The sequence below is a fragment of the Pseudonaja textilis genome, chromosome 3 (genome assembly GCF_049901715.1).
Source record: "Pseudonaja textilis isolate UNSWEBS1 chromosome 3, rPseTex1.2, whole genome shotgun sequence".
Taxonomy (NCBI): domain Eukaryota; kingdom Metazoa; phylum Chordata; class Lepidosauria; order Squamata; family Elapidae; genus Pseudonaja; species Pseudonaja textilis.
The window spans coordinates 74,498,824-74,515,891 of record NC_141992.1 but is presented as its reverse complement, the minus strand read 5'-3'; the positions used below and the strand labels follow the sequence as shown (position 1 = coordinate 74,515,891).

The 17,068-nt window shown below is 33.5% G+C and overlaps 1 long non-coding RNA gene across 2 annotated transcripts in view; it reads left to right on the top strand.

The window, feature by feature from the left end:
• Window positions 1-17,068, top strand: part of LOC148126166 (uncharacterized) — an 82,165-nt gene that overhangs the window by 3,675 nt on the left and 61,422 nt on the right. For both annotated transcript variants that reach the window (XR_015742904.1, XR_015742905.1), the window contains exon 2: window positions 5,546-5,642. This is a non-coding gene — a long non-coding RNA (uncharacterized LOC148126166). The remainder of the gene's footprint in view (window positions 1-5,545; window positions 5,643-17,068) is intronic.

The window sequence follows — 17,068 nt, the reverse complement described above, 5'->3', positions numbered from 1 at the left end:
CTTTATTTTTAATTAATAGTGTGAAATAATGTAGTCTAATAGTCACTTTCAAACTCTGGTTGATTATCTCACCCAAGGCAAAAATGACCTTGCTCAATTACTGTTTCTTACTTTGGACACATTATGCAAAGACCTAGTTCTCCGAAGAAAGCTGTAATGGTGGGAAAGGCAGAAGGAAAAAGAAGTGACCAATCAGCAGCTGATGGTTGGACTCAAATACAGAGGCCATGGTTGCACCGTTGGAAGACCAAGTGTGGGGCAAATCATCTGTGTGGTTAAAATCTATCCTGTGTGGTTACTATTTTCCTACTTTCTGTAATTTTCTAAATTTAATTCATATTTCATTATCAGTTAATTCACAGATGATTGTTCCACAACCTAAACATAGAAGCATCTTGTCTAACTGCATTTACCATTTTTATATTCTTTCTCCTATTGTGTCATCAATTTGATTGGAATTTGTCCACCTGATGTTATTCAATGTATGCATTTATGTTGCTTGAAGCAAGTGTTAAGAATTAACAATTTTCTTCACAAAATTCTATTGAGCAATCTCTAGCAGTATTTCATTTACCCAATCCAAATCCATTTTTTAATTCAAGGTTCCTCTACTTCTAAAGTTTAGCATTCCAATAAACTATTAGTGGAACCATATCATTTGTATTTGTATTTATGAGCTCTTGCAATTTGTCATATAATTTTTCATTGTCGTACAACCATTGAGTTTGTAACCTTGATATCAAGTAAGTATCTAGTTACTTGATAGGATTAGTTTTGATAGTATAGGTGGTCCTTGACTTATAACCATTAGTAACTGTACAAAGTTATGACAATGCTGAAAAAAAGTGACTTATGACCAGTTTTCACACTTACGACCATCACAATGTAGGGTTTTTATATTCATGAATGAAGGCAAATTATAAATTATTAATATTATTATTAGCAATAGCACTTAGACTTATATACCACTTCACAGTGCTTTACAGCCCTCTCTAAGCACTTTACAGAGTCAGCATATTGCCCGCAACAATCTGGGTCTTCATTTTACCAACCTCAGAAGGATGGAAGGCTGAGTCAACCTGCAGCTGGTGAGATTCGATATGCCAAATTGCAGGCAGCTGGCAGGCAGCAGAAGTAGCCTGAACTGCTGCGCCACCACAGCAGTTGTTGTTATTGTTAATTATTTATACTCTTTTAATTTAATGTCCTTTTTTTATTACAGCAATTTTCCAGCCTGCTACAGGCAGCCCTCGAATTAAAACTATTTGATTAGTGACTGTTTAAAATTACAAGGGCACTAAAATAAGTGACATATGACCATTTTTCACACTTACTACTGCTACGGCATCCCCATGGTCCCATGATAAAAATGCGGGCACTTAGCAACTGGCATGTATTTATGACAGTTGCCCTGTCCTGGGGTCATGGGATCATTTGCCACCTTCCCAGCTGGCTTTTGACAAGCAAAGTCAATGGGGGAAGCTGGATTTACTTCAGGGATTCACTTAACAATTGTGGCAAAAAGATAGCAAAATGGGGCTAATTCAGTTCACAACTGCCTTGCTTAACTTAGCAGTGGCATTTAGACTTATATACCACTTCATAGTGCTTTACAGCCCTCTCTAAGCGGTCAACAATGGAAATGGTGGGCTCGATTGTGGTCATAGGTCAACGACTACCTATAAATCCCCTGAGGTCTCTTTCTTTTCACTAACTGTATGGAATCTCTTTCAGACTTATATTTTATTCTGCATGAAAACCCAGAAAGTATATGCAAAAAGAGTATATATATGGCAAACAGTGAACAAACATGGTGTTAGGAAGTCTTTATTTAAAACAAAGAAAATGTCCTTAATGCCCTGATAATTCTGTTTTTCCCCCTTTGTTGGTTTTTTCTTCCCCTCCCCTTTTCAATTTTTCCATAGATAATTTTCTGCTTACCTTAGAATAGGCCTCTCCTACTGCTTTTGCCAGACCACTGGTTCCTGCAGCCTTAAATCATCCTTTTAGTTTTTTTTTTTTTAAGTTTTGGTTCCATGACTCACTGGGGAGGTGAAAAACTGGGAAAGATAGTTAAACATGGAAATTCATAGGAAAAGACAGTGAAACTACAGTATGACCTCAGCATTTAATGTTAATGTGGTTTCAGGTTTTCACTTCTTTGCTCTGCATAAAGTTAATTCTTTTGGATGAAATGTATGCATTTATATTTCCTATGTAACATCTGTATAAACAGGACTCCTTAAGAACTGCTTAGAGGTTTTATTTTGGTTGCTCATGCCTATATTAAACTTTTATCCTTTGCAAAATTTACTTCTGGATCTCTCTGCCATTCTAGAATCATAACAATGGCACTGGAGAGTAATAATAATCTTTAATATTATTAAACAACAACATCTGCCTATCACAAGTTCTTGGGAAGGACTCAATAGGACACAAATGCCAGATCTAGTCTAAAACTCTGGTTCTGTGCAACGAACCATAATAATTTATTGAATGTGTATGCAGCCTGACTCTCGGCAACTTTGAGAATCTCACAACAAATAAAATCAATAAAAAATAAAATGAAAAATATAAATACAATGAAGCAAGGGGATCTGTCTCTCCAAAGGTCTGGATGAAGGACCAGGTCTTTATGACTCTTCTAAACAACAGCAAAATGGGAACATCCAGATCTTGGGAGAACTTTTGCCAGATTTTTCAAACCTGATGTCACCAGGTATGCTATTAATTCTCAGATTTATATCTACAACACATCTGGGAAGACCTCACATTAATATAGATTATTTTTAAGTAATCAATTTAGACTGGGCTCTAAATGTATTTATTTTCAGATTACAAAGTGACCTGGTGGTCCCTCATCCATTTGAGATATGCCTAGAGTCCTCCAGTTTGAGTGAAAGTCCATCTCCCTTCAGATTTTATGAAGCATAAATGCATCTTAAACTATCAGAGTGAGAAATTTTACAACTGGGGGTGGGGGTGGTATTTTTTTTAAAAAAATTCAACAGCTCTGAAGCGTATCAGGTTTATTTAGTAGCATAGATTCAGGTAAGTTCATCATTAGTTAACCACATCGTCTTCAAAATGCCCTAGCAACCCAATGTTCTCTGCATCTACTAGAATCTGGCCTTGTCTAATCCCGAATACATGATTTACATAGCATTATCTTACTGCTCTTTACTGTAAAACACGTGTTCTCTGCAAAACAATTGAAATGGTGAAAAGACGTAGGGCAATGAATCATTATGCCAACGGTTCTTTCTATTGCCATAGTAAAGGTTGGGTTATACTAAAGTTTGTTAGTGAGGAAAAGCTCAAAGTCCATATGGTATAAAAATAAACAAAATTTTCAAGCTATTATGGAAGTGAACACTCTTCAAATCGAAGTTTAAAGAAGCAGCATAGCCTCAAACCACAACTTTCTACCCTGCAGATTGGTTTCTACTGGCACATTGGCCTCTGTTAGTGGTTTGAGCTCATGCTTTTCTTCCCGGTGTTCTAATTGTGGTGTGTGTCAGAGAGATGGGGGGACAGAGAGAGATGGGGGGAGGGGGGGAGAATTTCAGCTCTCTTGGATTCTACGAATGACATTAGCAATGTGGCATATTCTCCAGATCACCATTCAAAGCTAATGTTAGAAAGTTCTCACTGTCAAACTTTCTCAGTTTCAACGTTTCAGTTTCTCAATTTTCAGGAAGTATCAATGATTTTGGAATGAATTTTCTATTCTTGTACTTTCTATAACAGATATGCAAATGTCCTGTTTTCAGATAGGTTGGAGTCTGACTGTTTTAGACAGTCAATGCTTATTGGAGATTTTAGACTTAATATGTCCATTGAAGATTCAGTCAGGTAAACCTTGATATAAATATTTGTGAATTGGTTGCAAGTATTGGTTGAGATGAAAATGGAGAGTAAGGAAGTATAAATTAAACCTGCTATTAAATTATTATGTTTAATATATTATTATGTTTAATATATTTTAATAATCATCTCAAATAATCTTAACTGAAGATTAAGCAAGTTGCTATGAAAGCGATGAAGAGGGACATTATAGATTACTATAAGTAAATATATTTTATAATATTATCATAAGAACTTACTCCCTTTTCCGCAAGCCATTTTCTAAAACAAGTGTCCCCAAATTCCTCAGCTGATTGACCCCCTTCATAAATTTCAGATTGTTCATCAACCCCCAAACAGTTATCATATGAAAATAATGTAATGAATACTTATTTAACTAATTGTACTACAAATAACACCAACAATAATAGTTCTATTTATCCTTACGGGTTGATATTGATCGCTTTGGAGACTCATGGTATATAATATAATTGAATTCTTTTATCTCTTTTGCTGATATATGTCAATATATTTGAAAATAACTCTGTAGTTATCAGGTACGAAAAACCAGGTCCACACATGAAAATGCTAATTAACTGATTTATTTACAGGAGCCATGGTGGCAAAGTGGTTAAAATGGAGTATTGCAGTCTAACTCTTCTAACTAACAGGAGTTTGATCCTGAATGGCTCAAGGTTGACTCAGCCTTCTATCCTCCTGAGGTCAATAAAATGAGGACCCAAATTGTTGGGGGCAATTCGCTGATGTTGTAAAACTCAGAGAGTGCTTTAAAGTACTGTGGAATGATATATAGGTCTCGTGCTATTACTAAAGACTATGCACAGGATTTTTCTCAGTCTATGGTTAGCACCTGCACAGAATTAGATAAGTGTTAGCAGTGTTCAGGAAGGGGTGGTGGACTTAGTTCTTTGTGGCTATGTAATAATTCCAAACATACCTTTTTTAATTCCTTCCCCTAGCTCTGCCAGTCTCTCTCCTATAGTAGTTTGGACTTATTGTTGCTCAAAAGCCTTTCTGTTCTCACAGTTTTTATTGCTTGCCTTCTCTTACCACCGTTCAATGTACTACATGCTTATTTCAACCATTAAGACAAGCTTTTGGAAAGGTTGGCTGAGCACGTCCAACTATGCACACATGCTGTGGGTTTTTTTGGGATGGAAACCAGTATTGCATAGCTTTAAGACTAACAATACTATGAGATATATTTTAATAAGAAGTGGCATACAAATGTTTTCAATAAATAAATATTAGAAAAACATGAACGCATGTCAATGCTTATTTTCTCAATTCAAATTCCATAACATTATGTAATAATATAGTGATTATGAATTTAAATGCTATACTACTAGGTAGAAAAGGCAAGTGATGATTTTAAAATACAGTCATGACATTTTGAATTTACTCCTGGCATTTTCTATAGAAATTCAATGTTTTGAACTGAAGGAGATATTCAGTTTCTACAGTCAGTTTTAGTCTTTACTGGCAAATATTTATTTTATTAGTTTCAATTTTCTGTTGAGAATATTTTTCCTCAAGGATTCATTTATTGTAATAGATTGAAATACCTTTTTTCATTTCCTGTAGTATATAACATTTATGTTAATAATTTTCCTGCATAATTGAAAATCATTTGAAGTTTTTTGAGAACAAAAAAGGTGCTGTTTTTTTCTTCTTCAAGGGGCAGAGAATCTAATTTTACACATGATGGGACTGCAGGACCAGGACAAACAATAGGAGAAATAAAATGAGAAAGGACCAACGATAAAGCACATTAGGTAAATTTCATTCATCCTTTCAAAGCAAAAATATCACTGTGTAATTTAGGTGACTGCTTCTTCACAGAAGAGGTAATAATAATAATAATAGTATTTTTGTGCTGAACACACACAAAGAATAATGACATATTTTAAGCAATTTTTGTATTTTAAAAGCTAGAAAAATATATAACTCTTCTATAAGTTTATTCAAATATTTAATTGTTCTTATTCGTGAAGTGTTTTTTGAATCTCTAAATTATTGTTAACAATATAAATATAAAATAGCAGTTATTTACAAAATGCATAAAATAATGCATGTTCTATCATAAAACAGCATACAAATCTTTTTTAATATTAAGTCATGCTATCATGTTTGCATTACAAAATGTAATTAAATGACTATATAATAGAAGTATGCTAAACTCTTACAGGTTCATCTGTCAAGTTGGCCACTGCCCATGTCAAAACTATGTCTCAAATACTATATTATGCCAATCAAAAAGTTGAAGAAAGTTCAAAGCAGAACCAGGATAATGTACAAGAACCATAGCCAAATGACAATAATATATGTGAATTTCCTTAGCCATGTGAATGGCTAAGATTATTGGTAATTCCAAAAGTTTACTTTCTCAGTGTCTCTGATAATGGAACAGTTTATAAACTTGAGAAATAAATATATCAATCCATCCATCCATTACATTTTTCCTACAAAGACTCATACCTAATATGAGTAGTAGAACACTGAGTCATAGTTTCAATTGATGTTCTCTCCAGTATTGTCCAAATCATATTGATTCTTAATATGGAGAGATATGTAACTTTAGTGAAGATTTTTTAATAACCTGGTACTGTAGTTCCTAATCAAGCCCTGTGAGTTCCATTGAGGAACAAACCCTCCTACCACACACCACCCAAAATGCCATTGAGGCAGATGTCACCTAAACCAGCATAGCTTTCACTGTCATACTCATACTTTGACTATGAATAAAGTCTGGTCATGCAGGGTGGGATTGAACAAACATAGTCAGTGAATTTGTTCTGTCAAACTTCAGAAAAATCTCCTAACACTGTAGGGCTTGGTCAATTTGTAATAGGACTTGAGTGAAGAGATGTGTCACTATTAACATATATGGAATCATTTCATTCCAGGAAGCCATGGGCTTGTACTTGTTGACAAGAGGCTTCTATAAATAGGATTAAGCATACCAATAAATAAATTACTCTGGGCATGTCAACTAGGCCTTTCAGTTTTATTACACTGGAAATAATATCTATGTACAAATGATCTGCATAGATTGCATTGTTAAATGAAAGGGGTGTGGTGCTGCATTTTGCTACTGAATTGTAATTTTTAATGACATAGGAGTAGGTGAAGGTGTTGCATAAATAATAAGCAAATGGAACATTTTAAAAGCAATTCATCCTCATTTTTAAATAAATGTATGTTGTTGTATGCTGTTCAGAGATCTAGGTAATAGTCAGCAATCTTTTCCTCTCAGATTCAGTAATAAGGCTTAATCTGTAAAAATCTTAAGCAAAATATTCAAAATTCTTTCTTCTGTCCCTTTTCTTTGTCTTTTTCCAACTGATACTTAACATTCCCTAGCTTCTCAGTCCTTATTAAACTTTTAAATTAAATCTTGAGGGCGGAGCTGACATTGCAACGATACGGCATGCGATCTTGGAGGCCTAAGATCGCTGCCGATATCTTTGCTCCTGCACGGTCCTATCGGATCTAAACCATCCCGAAGAGATGGTGAAAGTGAAGAACGCATCCTGTCAATCCCAGGGATACTACAAAGTCCCTAGTAGATCCGGGAGAAGCTCTTCTTGCCAGCAGCAAAGAGGCAGCCATTAAAGCTGCTGAAGTTGGGACAGCTCCGAAACAGAAGAGAACAGAAAGAGAGAATGTGCCGGTTTGGTGAGAACTTTTTTTTTATTCTAAAATCTGAAAGGACACCCTAAGGAAAAGAAAGAATCTGTAAAAGTTTTGACAGAAGTGATTAAGCGGCGATTTTAAACAGGAATGTCAAAGTAATGTTTTGTTTTTTTCTCATTGCTGGATTTTCTATACATGATCTTGTATTTTGAAACTGGACTGATTTTTTCGTTTATATCTATTTTTTTCTTCTCCTTTTTGATTTTGTGATATTTTAGGCTAGAGGCTCCCTTTAGTTATTTCATTTTTTAAAAATATCTTTTTCTTTTTTTAATTAATTCTTATTATATCCTGTTCAGAAAAGGAGGGGGAAAGTGAGAGCAAAGAATCTTTGTAACATTGCCAACTAGAGGCTTGAAAATATTCTATTTCCCTGTGACCAGACAAAGCTGAGAAAGAAAGAACTGAGACTCTTTTTCAAGGACATTGCTATTTGATAAGATAGAGGGAAGAGCATGGGAGAGTATTATTATAGGTGCTCTTCTGGGTTTCTATCAACAGCTGGAGTCTGGTGTTGAAACTTAGGGGGAGAAAAGGTGAAAAGTTTTTGGAGAACAGAGCTATAATAAGAGCCTTGGATAATTAAACAAAGTGCAGTGTGCCCTTTTTACTTTTCCTAAGTTGTGCTATCCCTCCTCAGCAGCTTTATTGTATTTCTTTTTATCTTTTTTTTGTAATAACTATATGGGTTCTTGGCTTTGTTGGAGCTTGTCTTTGTTTCTCTTTTTTTCCTTGGAAGTCCAATCTCTATGTTTGCTTTTTATTTTAAAGGGAAAGCCTTAAAAGCCTTTTTTTCCCTTTCCTGGTATTTTAGTTTTTTCATCTACCTTTTTGGTTTATTCTTATGTATTTTTTTTCTATTTGAGACCTTTCAATTGGATTAAGGTGTTGAAGAACCTGAAGAATTTTTTCCTTTTCCTTTTTTCTTTTCTTTTTTTTCCTTAAGCCTTTTTTTTCATCAAACTATTGATTGGATTAAGGTATACAAGAACCTGAAGAAATTTTGTCCTCCCTTCTTTTTTCTTTTTTTAAAATTATTATTATTGGCCTTCTTTTTTCTACTATTTTTATTTTGAACTATAATTGGTTACTTCACAATTGGATTAAGGTTTAGAAGAACCTGAAGATTTTGAATTGCTTCAAATGAGTAGGAAATTTACAGCTCCTGGTTCTTCAACTTCTACTTCTTCCTCTCCACCATCAGGAGGACAACGTTCAAAACAGACAATGTTAAAGCAAGAAAAAGAACAAGAAAAAGTGACTCTGCAGATGATTATGCAAGGAATTCAAAATATTCAAGGAAGATCAGAGAATATTGAAAAGAGAATAGAGAACATCTAACAAAGAACAGAGAACATTGAACAAAGAACAGAGAACATTGGACAAAGAACAGGGAAAACCAATGAAAAAGTGGAGAACATCCAACAAATGATGTTGAAGTATGATGAGAGATTCCAAAAAATTGAAGAAGATAAACAAAGAGACAAGAAGATTGGAGATATTGATAATAGATTAATGGTGGTTGAACAAGATAAAAGTGGCATGTTGAGATGGGAGATGGATAGATCAAAATTCTATCTTAGATTCCAAAATGCTGAGGAAGAAAAAGGAAAAAACTTAGCTGAGATAATGATAGAAATACTGGCTAAAGCTTTGGAAATAACTCAAGAGAAGATGATGGATGGAATAGATGAGGTTTATCGAGTTTTCACAAGATATGCAATGAGAAATAGCTTACCAAGAGAAGTTCACATTAGATTTACAAAGAAAGCCATTAAACGCAAATATTGCAAGTGGCAAAAGAGAAAACATTGAAATACAAAGACAAGGAGATTGTGGTCTTGAAACAAATACCCAGAAGAGTGAGAGAGATGAGAAGAGAATACCGATTCCTGACTAAAATGCTACTTTAAAAAGAGGTGAATTATAGATGGCTGATTCCAGAAGGTTTAATGTTCACATGGCAAGAACAGAGACATAGAATTGACTCAATTGAGAAAGTGGAATTATTTTATATAGAATTGTTTGGAGGGAAAAAGGAAGAGGCAGAAAAAGAGATCTCACTAATTGAATTCCAAGAGGACTGCCAAATGGTGACTGAAAAAGAAGAAGGTGCAGTAGGTGGAAAGGTGGAAGCCAAAGAACAATGTGAACTAAGATCTACGAGAGCTGCTAAACCTAACTATAAAATATAACCGTGGAAGAGAAAAAATTGATTACAATTAATATAAATGGACTTAACTCAGCCGTTAAAAGAAGGAAAACCTTTCATAAATTAGGGAAATTAAAATTTGATATAATTTGTCTACAAGAAGTACATATTAAAAAACGATATGAACAATTGTTGGTACAGCCAAAATTAGGGAAAATATTTACTTCCTTGACACAATGTAAGAAAAGAGGAGTGGTTTTATATATTAAAGAGACCACCCCAGCAAAATTGATCTATACCGATGATGATGGAAGAAAACTAATGGTGGAAATAATGGACAATAATATGAAAACACTCCTGATTGCAATTTATGTTCCAAATGACAAACAAGAAGAATTCTATAAAAAATTACATATGAAAATAATTGAACTGGACTATGCTAATATAGTTATAATGGGAGATTTTAATGGAATTGTAGACAATAAATTGGACTATACAGCACAGAAAACAACAAAGCAAAACAGAAAGACTCTCCCTAAATCTTTTTTTAAAATGGTAGATGAAATAAACTTAAAAGATACATGGAGAGAAAGAAATGCTAAAACTAAACAATACATCTTCTATTCAAATAGACACTTATCATGGTCCAGAATAGATATGATATGGATGTCAACAGAATTAATAACTAACATTCAAGAAATAAATATTGAAACAAGTACTTGCGCAGATCACAATCCAATGACAATTAAATGGAAAGGACAAAAAAGAAGATCTAGATGGACGTTAAATAATACTATTTTAAAGGAAAAAGACTTCAGACAGAATGGAGAAAGAACTGGCTTTTTTCTTTAGAGAAAACAAAAAAGAAGATACATTAATTCAGAATGTATGGAATACAGTGAAGGCATATGTTAGAGGCTTGATAATAGATTATACAAGGAAAAGGAATACTATGAAAAGACTAGCCTCTAAGGCCCTAGAGGATGAGCATAAAAGACTTGAAAAAGAGCTACAGAAAATGCCACAGAAAAAGGACATCAAGTTAAAAATGGATATAATTAAACACAAAATGGGTCAAATAGAAAAAGAAGAATTAGCACAGAAAATTAGAGGTGCTAAACAGAACTACTTTGAAGACACAAACAAACTAGATAGATGGTTAGCATACAAATTGAGAAAGGAGAAAGAATCACGGAAAATATTGCAATCAATAGATGACCAAGGCCAAGTTTGCCATGGTAGCAAAGAGAAGAAGGAAATCATTCGAGATTTCTATGGGAAATTATATATGCAAGAGAATATTGATGAGGAAAGCATTAAACAGTACTTACAGAATGCTAATTTACCTCAGATACCTAAAGAGACTAAAAAAATGTTAGAAAGCAATATAACGATGATGGAGTTAACTGAAGCAGCAAAATAATGGAAAGGCACCAGGCCCAGATGGACTTCCGGCAGAATTTTATAAAACATTACAAGAATTGTTGAATCTTCCATTGCTAGAAGTTATCAATGAAGTTATTTTAAAGAAGAAGATACCTAAATCATGGTCAGAAGCCTATATTAGACTTATTCCAAAAGAGGAGGCCAACCCATTACAAATTAAGAACTAGAGATCCATTTCTCTACTAAATGCAGATTATAAAATCTTTGCTTCAATATTGGCAGAAAGACTTAAAAAATATTTAAATAATTTTATCCATCCTGATCAAAATGGATTTCTGCCAAAGAGACAAAGACAATATGAGAGTAATCTTGGACACCTTGGAAAACTAAGAGGCACATCCTGAAAAACAAATAGCTCTGATATTTCTAGATGCACAGAAGGCATTTGATAATGTGAATTGGCGATTTATGTTATTACTGTTGGAACAGATGGGTTTTGCTGGAAAATTTATTCAAGCAATAGAAGCTATATACTATAAGCAAATGGCAAAGGTAATGATAGAGGGAGAACTGACAGACTCTATCAATATAAGAAAAGGAACAAGACAAGGGTGCCCACTATCACCTTTGTTGTTTGTGTTAACTTTGGAAGTGCTAAATAGAAATATTAGAGATGAAAAGAATATAAAAGGAATGAAAATCAAAAAGGAAGAGTTTAAGCTGCAAGCATTTGCAGATGATCTGGTTTTCATCTTAGAAGACCCTTTAGAAACAGCATCAACATTGATAGAAAAGATAGAGACATATGGAAAGGTGGCTGGTTTGAAAATAAATAAAGATAAGACAAAGATCTTGACAAAGAATATGCTATTAAGACAAAAGGAAGAACTGGCAGACCTATTGAAAATTCAGGTCACAAGTAAGATTAAGTACTTGGGGATATATTTGACAGCAAGATGTAGTACATTAAAAGAGAATGATTATATCAAACTTGAACAACAGATAGTGCTAGATCTGGTGAAATGGGAAAATTTACAACTGTCACTAATAGGGAGAATTTCAACAATCAAGATGAATATATTACCCAGAATTTTATATTTGTTTCAAACAATTCCAATTAGGCTTGGAAAAGACTACTTTGAAGATTTAAATAAAATTGTGTTGAAATATATATGGCAAGGTAAGAAAGCGAGAATAAAGTTAAAACTTTTGCAAGATGCTAGAATTAGAGGAGGATTTGGTTTGCCTAATTGGGAGTTGTACTACCAAGCTACAAATCTGATGTGGGTTAAGGAATGGATAACACTAAGAAATACTAGATTGTTGAGATTAGAAGGACATGATTTGTTGTTGGGGTGGCATGCTTTTTTATGGTATAAAGGAACTAAAACACAGGGGTATTTTAGAAGACATTATATACAGGAGTCTCTGTGGTTAAACTGGGAGAAGATTAAAAGACAATGTTATTTGAAAATTCCAGTCTGGTTATCAACTATTGAAGCATTTTCTTATCCTATAATATACAAAAAGGAACAAACAGATATGGTGAAATACTGAATGAAAAGGGTGAACTTAAATCTATACAAAAACTAGAGGAACAAGGTATAAAGATGAATTGGTTTTCATATGCACAAATACATTCAAGGTATGATAAAGATTCTAAAACAGAAGGTTTCTATGATAAACTGACTGACTTAGATAAGATTTTGACAGGTACTGATGAAAAGGTGATTAAAAAATTCTATGGATATTTATTAGAAATTAAACTAGAAGAACAAGAAGTTAAAGAAACTATGGTTGCTTGGGGGAAGAATTTTGGATATGGGATTGATTTAGAGAAATGGCAAAAAAATGTGGTCTCAAAATTATAAAATGACAATGTCAACAGCATGTAAAGAAAATACGTATAAGATGTTTTACAGGTGGCATTTTCCCCTGATAAGAATAGCAAGAATGTTCAAGAATAAATCCAAAAAATGTTGGAAATGTCATCAGACACCTGGTTCATATTACCATATGTGGTGGACTTGTGCGGATGCTAAAAAATATTGGACTAAAATCCACACGTGGTTGGAAAAAATGACAAAAAAACATATAGACTTGAAACCAGAGATATTTTTATTGGGAATTTTACCTGAAATATATAGTAAAGTATTGAAATACCTGATTGTAAATGTATTAATATCGGCTAGGATTGTATTTGCTAAAAACTGGAAAAATGAGAAAATACCATCACAGGAGGAAATCATTAAGAAAATATTGGAATGTGCTGAAATAAGTAGATTGACATTTGAAATTAGAGAACAAGAGGATAAACAATTTTATAAAATTTTGGATCTTTTCTATCAATGGTTAGACAATAAAATACAGTAATGAAATATGTAGACTTTTAAAAAATAATATATAAAGATGTACTCTTTTCTTATATCTACAAAATGATTTTAGGATAGATTTGGGATGATAATATGAACTGTTATAAAATAAACTAAGTAAATTATGATTATCCTGTAAAACATGAATGAATAAAAGTATAGTCAAATGATTGATTAATACTGATACTAAGGTATTTAATTTTTGATTGACAATATGAGATCATATGCAATGTAATTGTAATTGAAGACTATGAAATGGAAGCACAAAACAATTTGTAAACCAACCGGCACACTGTATGTACACCTATGGAAGATAGCTTGATGTTTTTATGTTTTGTTTGTTTATGTTTGTTTTTAAAAACCAATAAAATTTATTTTAAAAAAAACTTTTAAATTAAATCTTATTAAATCTTTCCATTCCTGTTTCAGATTTGTTCTGTCCCCGATAAATACGCCATTTTATTTTCCTTATCTTTTGCTGGCCTTTTTTCAACTATAATTTGCTATCCACCATCTAACTTTACTTTTAAAAATGATGAAGCAACAATAAACAAAGTGGAGAAAAGGCTCCAAATAAATGACGATATATATTTAATATATTTTAAATATATATAAATATATTTGTTAGTTTTTCTTTCTTGGTTTTTGTGTTCTCTTTAAATAAACAAATTAAATATAATTTCTAGGAACTGATTCATATGTCTCTATGGTTTGTACATTGGTAAATTTTATCAGGTTGATTGATACGTATGGTAGATGGATGGATGATTACAGACAGAAAGATAGATAATTTTCTTGCATACATTAGGAAGGTATCTCTGTTTCTTTATCTTATAATCTGTTTTATAGAGTTTGAAAGAACTCTTTCCACTCTTTTTTATTTCTGTCCCACTGAGACTAGTGGTACTTTTTCTGAAGTAAGTGTCCTTATGTTTTCCTTTCCAGAATGCATGAAATAATTTTCATATTCACTTCTCTAAATATTTGCTTTATATCCCAGAGCAAGCAAGAATCTCAGTTTTAACTTCATCTCCTCTATGCTTTGCTGTTCCATGAAAGTTAGACTTGTTTTTTTCTAGTTTCTATTAAATTCTAAGTTTTAACTTAGAATTTAAAAGTTTGTCCTGATTATTTCTAAATGTAATGTTTTCAGGGATGTATAAGGCTAACCTTTTATACTTTGGTGTAAATTCAAGAGCAACAACAATAGTTTAGAGCAGGCATTTTAAAACCTGTTGAGATAATAAACATGAACATTTAATGTAGGAGTAGAAAACCTTACTTTGGCCTGAATACTGATTAGTGTCAAGCCTACATCAGCTGGAACAATCCTTGACTTCATTTGATGAAGATGGTATTTTTTACTAAAGGTCAGGCAGAATACAATAAAGCAAAGCCAGAACTGAAGTTCATGCACCTCCTAGACACTTCCCATTGCTGGTCCCACCATCATGTAATCAATTTTAAAAGTGATAGTCACTCTGAGTGTAGGCTGTTTTGCAGCTGAATTCTTCTCCCAGAGAAACAACCTTGAAGACATAAAAGCATGCTTCTTTCCATCAGTTTCATCAGTTTAATCCGTTTCACCTTTTCCCAAGGTTTTGCTCTAGCTTCCAACCTCCCACCCAGGGTCCATGGCAGAGTGGCACTGAAGGATTGCAAAACACAGACATGAGGTGGCAGTTCTGACAATTAGAGATTCTCAGCAAGTTTATTAGGGATTGTGTCCCAGCTGTGACCATGTTCACAGACCAAAATGGGCAGAGATCTTTCACAGTGAGCTGAGCAGTCAGCCCGAACATTTTTATTACATTATTTTCAGAGCCTTGATGGCACAGTGGTTAGAATGCAGTATTACAAGCTATCTCTGACCACTGCTAACCAGCTCAAGGTTGACTCAACCTTTCATCCTTCTGAGGTCAGTAAAATGAGGACTCAAATTGTTGGGGCAATATGCTGACTCTGTAAACCACTCAGAGAGCACTAAAGCACTATGGAACAATATATAAGTCTTCTTTCACTGACAGATACATATACAACTCATTCACATAATACTTTCTTTCCTGGCCCCCTTTGACACCAAAGAAAATTATTTTCAAATCTCTGCATAATGGAGAGTAGGACAATCAACAAAAGGCTAATATATTGGGCAGAAGAGAGTAAGATTGTGTACCCACTTCTCTGTTAGTTTTAGAAGGTCACATTAACTAAAACTGAAGCTACTCTAACTGAAGCTGGTTGTGTTAAGTACATGATTGGTTTAAGTAAAAATGTTAAAATAAATTTTTAAAACAGGTATAGTTGTGATTTTGGTGTGAAATGAACCTTCAGGCAATTAGGCAACATCATTAACTAATGATCTGCAATTGTATAAAATTTTGATATGCCCTTATTATTTCTGTGTGGGTGTGGAACTTCAAAGTTGCAGTTATTTTTACTAAAGTTGACCAGTCTTTTTCTATCCAATGAAACACACATTCTTATCCAATTAAGAAATCACCCAAAACACTCTCACCAACACTGACAGGGCAAGCCATTAGTATATAAAATGAGAGCAAACCTTACTCTCCATTACTGGAGTACTGATGATATTACTTAGTTTGGTAATGAAAAGTTTTCAAGAAAACAACCAAGTTCAGAGAACACCAAAGACCGCACAGTTCAATACCGAACTAAAAATATTATCTTCTATTTCTTGCTGTGTATTGCTAATTAACTATGGTCAACTTTACTGCCAGGAAGGAAATCAGATAATTAATTCAGCTTTTATGAAATCAGTACTGCTAGAATTAGAAGGCTTGATAGATGGAGAGGCTCTTTATCTGGAAATGCCCATTATTTTAATCAGCTGCTGGTTAGAGATAAGAATTTTCTTCTGAGAGTAGCAATTGAATATTAGAGTTCATGTTTTAGAGAGTCGGGATCCAGGGGACTGCAGGAGAGGACAATCTGGGCTGCATAGAGCTACACTGGAAACTGAGGACTGCATGGGAAAAACCATTCATGCCTGGTTAACATTTATTTCAATTTGGGTGGCTATATATATATATTAAAAAAGAACATGACTTTCCCCTTATAATGTCCAAAAGTTCTTCTTGTACTATAGGCAGATGAAAACATTTATTAATAAGAACATAAAAAATAGCGAGCTATATCAGACCAAGCATTATTTAATCTTAGGATCTTGCTTCACACCACATTCAACCAGATTGATATCAGAATTCTGCATGTAGTATTTGAATGAAAAAATAATAACTTGTGGCTATTATTTTCCAACAATTGATATTCAGTGGCAATATTCCTTAAGTTCCAAAAACTCTCATAGCTAAACACCTTGCATAGATTTACTTAATATATTTTTAGAGTTAGGGAAATTGCCACCAGCCCACTGTATTGCTTTTAAATCCATACATTTATTTATAATATCTTAATAATGTTGTCTTTTAGGAATACTAAACCTTATCTGACTCCAGCCTAAAGTGATGTGATTATTTTATATTCTTCACTTAATTGTTATCAGGAGGTAGAAAATGTACTTCTTGGCCACTGCGAAATATATTGCCAATAGTTGCATCCAGTGCTAAGTCTATATAGG